Source organism: Clupea harengus, chromosome 18, assembly GCF_900700415.2.
Source record: "Clupea harengus chromosome 18, Ch_v2.0.2, whole genome shotgun sequence".
Lineage (NCBI taxonomy): Eukaryota > Metazoa > Chordata > Actinopteri > Clupeiformes > Clupeidae > Clupea > Clupea harengus.
Genome location: NC_045169.1, coordinates 17,658,699 through 17,665,014, shown reverse-complemented (window position 1 = coordinate 17,665,014; position 6,316 = coordinate 17,658,699).

Here is a 6,316-nt window from a genome sequence, read left to right as displayed (position 1 = left end):
GAATAGCAAAGATAAAAGATCAGCCACTGTGATCAAGATCAATATTTTATTTTAAATAATTTGTTGAAATCATTTTAGTTTAAATCATTTAAAAAGGAGGCCAAAGCAAATGCATTTATGTACTTTTATATTTGGGGCGACAGTGGTACAGTGGTAGATAAGTCTTTTAGTAATCAGAAGGTTGCTAGTTCGATTCCCTGTCGAAGCGTCCTTGAGCAAGACACTGAACCCCTAATTGCTCCTGATGTGCAGTGTGCCATCAGTGTAAATGTAAAATATGTATACATTGTAAGTCGCACATATGTAAGTCGCTTTGGATAAAAGCGTCTGCTAAATGACTAAATGTAAAATGTAAATGTAAATGTAAATCTTTAAAATATAATATATATAACAACTGGAGTAATCAGGTCTTAGTGACAGACGTTAGGTATGTCTGTGCCTGTGGTTGGTGCATGGTGGGGTGGGCTCTGGTATCATCAGTGTGGGCAGGTGACCTGCTTTCATTCTTGCACAATATGTTTACAGGGAAAATCTGTCATAGGTACAAAGAAAAGCCACACACACACATGTACAAAAATAACTTGATAGTTTGGAGCTGTTGTCCAATTCCTAATGTAAATCCTGACTTGTTTTGAACAGGATCTGCCAATCTCATCTGCAACACCTGCACCATGGCGGAGATCTGGATGTCTTTGTTCTTCTCTGCTGGTCTGTGTGCAGGGCTGCCCACCATCGTCTGGGCCCTCTACCGTCTGAGACGCCATCGGCAAGAAGGGGGTACGGTTTCAGCCTTTCTCGTCTCCCTTATCGTCAGCAACATCTTGGAGCTGGTGCTGAACCCCTTCCTGATCACATGTTTCCTGCAGAGAAGTTCATGTTCAACCCGCGATGTGCTCCTCTTCAGTTTCGTTGAGGCAAGGCTCTGCGGTTTGCACTTCCACCAGCTTGTGGCGCTAGAGAGGATTCTGTGTCTGACTTACCCCCACACATCCTCTCACTTCTTTAATGTGTTCTTGCCCCCGGCACTGTCTCTGACTGTGTGGATCACTGTAATCAGCTGTAACTTCTTCATTGGCATTGGTTATGCCATCAACGTAATCATCGGTGTACTGTCAGTGATCCTGTTCTTCATATCAAGTGCATTGACCTTAAGACTCTCAAGCTCGTCTGCTGGTCTGCTCAGGCACAAGCAGACGGGTTTCAAGGTTTTCGCGACCGCTATGCTCACTCTCATTATTCTCTATATCCCAATAGCGGTAATTTACGGCATGCACCCTCCTTACCTGCACTCTATGGCTTCATGGTTTAATGGGGCCCTGGCCGTCATGAGTTTACGGCTGGTGACAGAACCTGTGCTGTGTGTGCTCGTCTGCAGGGAGACCCTGAAGTGTCAGCCTCCACAGAGACAGCAGGGGTCAGGCTGACATCATCACCTGGTCCCCCTTTTGCAATGATCTTGCTCTGATAACTTTCTATATGTTTTGCAATATCCTCAGACTGCCAATGCAGCCCTAGCACTTCTGTAACACACGCCGAAGATCCCAGAACAATAAGAACAAATTAAATATACTTTCATCATGGAGATAAGACGGCAGTAAATAAAGATCAGGGACGCTAAACTGTTCAGGAGGATCGGGCGACTGTTCCAGGGGATGGATGGGGTTCTGAAACACTGAAAAAGTTCCTTTTCATCTGAGTTATTCCTCGCTACTGTTTAGTAAACAGTACACTAAAACATAAAAATCTATAGGTTTTAGGGCTTTTGTTAAATATCAGCTTTTAGATTAGATCATAAGTTATTACTTCTCTGGGCTCTTTATAGTTTTTATGCTGTATTTCATCTGGTGCATTGCTTAAACTATGTTCTAAATAAATGTCTATCACAGTAGAAAGTGGATATATTCTGTGACTTATTTAACATTAACTGACCCCTCCAACTGCACCTCAGACACATCTACTGTTTGGTGGTTACTGCTGTTTGATTGGTTATTAATTACAATGATTATATCACGTCTGCGTTGACATCCGCTCTGGCCACGCCCCCTTCAGCACACTCGCGTTGGAATGCGTTGTTCCGTCAAAGTTGACGTCATCCTTTGCCAAACTGAATTGTGGCTCCTTTGGGTTCTGTTGCGTTGCGTTTAATGCGTTGCTTGCGGCAAGAGTTGAAAAATGTTCAACTTTTCGAGAGGCAACGCATGCGTCAGCCAATCAAATTGCCTTTCATGCATAACTGACAGCACAGGTGCTAGCCAATCAGATCACGTTTATGCTCACGTCCCAAGAGCGGGAAGCTAAAAAAATAAATAATAAAAAAAATACTCTTTTTATAACACTTGCAAATGCACATGGTAAAAAAATACTTTAGCGATTCTAATAGTTAGACAGTACTCCAACAATATAGACATGCTTTCACCACAAAAACGGGAAACATTTTTCACTACGAAGTTATTTCCACATTAAGATTTGGTAAAAATGTAAGACTGAAGAAGTTTAAAAAATTGTATATCTCAAGAGGACCAAGTAGCCATGTTTGGTTTTGCAGGATCATGGCAATGCAACTGAAGCCCCTCCCTCAATCTTAGTTCTCTTGTGTTTTATCGTCTCTCAGTCTTCACTCGACCTTCCACAAGTCATTCAGCAGATCCCTCCCTTGATTCATGCCAGTGGGTGTCATGAGTAGTAAAGATCCTATGAAATTAAAGCTGCTAAAATATATTTATCATTGTTCATCTGTTGTCTTAGGCAATTCATAATCTTAGTTGTGTGGTCTTGACCAACCATAACACACACATACACATTCGCAAAATCCCACCCACACACTTATGTTCACACACACACACACACACATCTTTCTCTCTCTCTCTCTCTCCATCTCCATCTTTCCCTTTTTTCAGCTGCCTAGTGCTCCAGGATGAAGTGGGATAGCAGGTTCACGTCCGTGAGGGTCGGGTGAGTCTGTAGGGCCTCTCCCTCAGCCTGGATGTCTCCACCGCCACTGGAGGTCTGGATTTTCTGACTGAAACTCTGGTGCAACTCTTATGCCCCCTAGTGTCTGATTGTGGAACTGCAGTACCTCTGATTGAGACACCTGTGGACGTGTGACTGCTGGTGATGGAGGATCTGAAAAAGAGGGTGAAAGAGGAGGAGGAAAAAGAGAAATAAGGGAGAAAGATAATGCTTTTTACTATTAATCTACACAGGACCTCATAAGGTTTGGAGCATTCATTAATGTGTGTGTGTGTGTGTGTGTATGTGTGTATGTGTATGTACAACACTTCTGCTGCCAGCGAAGGAAATCGTTGAGGTGAGGTCCGTGTCGGCCTAAAGGGTCAATAAACGTGTACACACCAAAACAAACACACAACCTTAGGTCCCCTGATTATTCACTTGTGTAGTGTAGTATGGAGTAGAATTTTGCAGACGCTCACACACACAGTACACACACACACAAACACACCCACCCACCCACATACCCCCACACACACACACACACACACACACACACACACACACATACAAAATATCAATACAAATATCAAGTAAATAAGGACAACATTATTTTATACTACTTTACAACATTTAGATTTGTTGTTCATGTTCTGCATAGACTGCTAGCCCTGGACTATGAGGGATTTCATTAACCAACATGCAAGTTTGTCCTCAGGTTCAGCATAAACTGGTGGAAGGGGGATGGCTGCACAGAAAGAGAGGAAGAGAGAGAAGAAGAGAGAACGCTCACAGCTAACCTGAGCTGAACCCTTACGCCAGTTATATATATACTGCTCTTTTAGTAAACTCTATCTTTAGTAAAAACAGCTTTCTCACGGAAGTGAGGAGTATAAGTAGTGTGAGTGACAGGTGCAGGTGATCGTTTAATCAGGAGATTGTGAATGTGACAGGTGTACGGTGTTCATTTTAGGACTTTCTCAGATCTCAGACTCAAGTGTCAGACTCAAACGAAAAGGCGTCAGGTCTCAGACCAAAAGTCGTCAGACAGGCGAAACGGCTTCAGTCTCAGAAAAACCTCTGTCATTCTCAGACAAAACGGCGTCATTCTCACACAAAACTTCGTCAAACCAAACGCCATAATTTTCAGACAAAATGGCGTCAAAAAAAATTGCGTCATTCTCACACAAAACTTTGTCAAATCAAACGGCGTCATTCTCACACAAAACTTGGTCAAACCAAACGGCGCCTGAGTCTGACGACTTTTGGTCTGAGACCTGACGCCTCTTTGAGTCTGACACTTGAGTCTGAGATCTGAGGATGTCCTAAAATGAACAACGTACAGGTGAGTGTGATCAGTATTTGGGTGATTGTGAATGTAGCGGAGGTGCGTGAGTTGAAGTTGATGGGGGCGTGGCAGGAGCTGGGTTCAACGCTGACGTGACAAGAGCATTATATGCCTTTTTCTAATCATGTTATATATATATAGATGGCTACCAAATCTTTCATGAAACAAAACTTTAGGCTAAGAGTGGATATTATATGTTCACAGCTTAGAAAGTTGGCCCACTCATGAGAGATGTCAGTTTGAATCTAAATCACACACATTACTGCTAGTGTCAGGTGTCAGTCATGAACGTATTAAACATATCGCCTTGACAAGTTTTCTCCCCATCTAAAAACATATTCTCAAAATGCTACATATACTATTATTTAGCACAAACACAGTAACCTGAGAGCAGTAAGAATGCCATTATTATCATCTTTTTTCAGAGGTGCTGAGGTATTGTAACTATAGTTAATGAGGATAATGTAAAATGGGGTGATAATGTTAAATGGACTGCAAAGGATGGCTTCATGTGTGGAAATACTGACTTTATAATGAAGTGTATATTATGATAACATTAAGATGAACGGTGACTAGGACAGGTCTTATCTTAATCCTCTTCGTCCCTAATGGGACATAAGGCTTCGACGATCTGCCTCCATCTGGACCTGTCTTGTGCCGCATGCTGTGCCTCGCCCCAGGTTAGGTTCATCTCCTTCAGCTCCGCTGTCACCGTTCGCCGCCAGGTGTTCTTGGGCCGGCCTTGCTTCCTTTTCCCAGGTGGAGTCCATCGTAGGGCGATCTTGGGGATGCGGTCCTGGTCCATCCTGAGCCATTTGAATCGGCGGCGTTTGATCTCTAGCACCACACTGTTGCACTTAGTCTTCTTGTATAGATGAGCATTGGATATTTTCTCAGGCCAGAAGATTCGACAGAGTTTCCTGAGGCATCCATTATGGAAGGCTTCGACTTTTTTCATGTCGTGAGATGTTACTCGCCAGCACTCCGAGCCGTACAACACAGATTTTACTTTACATACTGTTACGGAAACTTCTACGAATACTACTACCACGGACCTCGCAGTAGACTCGAGCCAACCTATTGGCAGTATGACCGCCCCTGATGAAAGCCTCCAGCAGGAAGTCAGGAGCGCGATAGGTAGCCTACTGGGGCCCAAAAAACTAGGACAGGTAATGGCACAATATTGTTCTAGTGTTAGTAGTGTGTTATAGAATACAAATTCTGGATACATGATGTGCAGACTGACACATAGAGAGAGAAAGAGAGAGATGCCTAGACACATGCACACAAACACACACACACACACACACACACACACAGGTACTTTGTGTATTGTGCTCCCAACTTCTTTTTAAATATTAAAGCTGTAAGATACAGTATGTGAGTAAGTAAGAAAACTATTTTGAATAATTTCACTACAAGTAATCTGCATGTCCCATGTGCTTGCTTAAATGGGAGCTCACACCATTTTCATAAAATGTTCCCCTTACCTGCTGTTTCCTCTTTCAACACATTTGACTGTTTGAGTAACGTTGCTGGGCAACCTGTATTCTGATTAGATGACAAGTTGGCCGTTGACATATAAAAGTGTGTTGCCCAAAAACAGTATTATGGTCCTGTGTATCATCATCTTTACAGATGGGAAAAGCCTCAGTAGTGATGATTAGGGGTGGCATGGAAAGCATGCAAACAGAAAACAGACAGTGACAAGGAAACAATACCTATGTGATGGTATGATATGAAAAACTGCATATACTGCATGCAAAAATCTGTTGCTTTCCATATTCCTCATGTAGTGAGGCAGTGAGGTAATTTACAGTACACAAGAAGACCGATAATATTGACAAAACTAGTAACTGATTAACAATGATTGTAAAGGGTGAGCTTCAGGTATGGTGGTGTCACACTGGTCTGTCGGTAAGAACACCTGTAGAGTCAGAATGCCGTTTATGAGTTTACTTCAAGAATGCAGTCAGCACAGTAATGCACAGGGTTCAACCCAGAAAAAATACAGACACT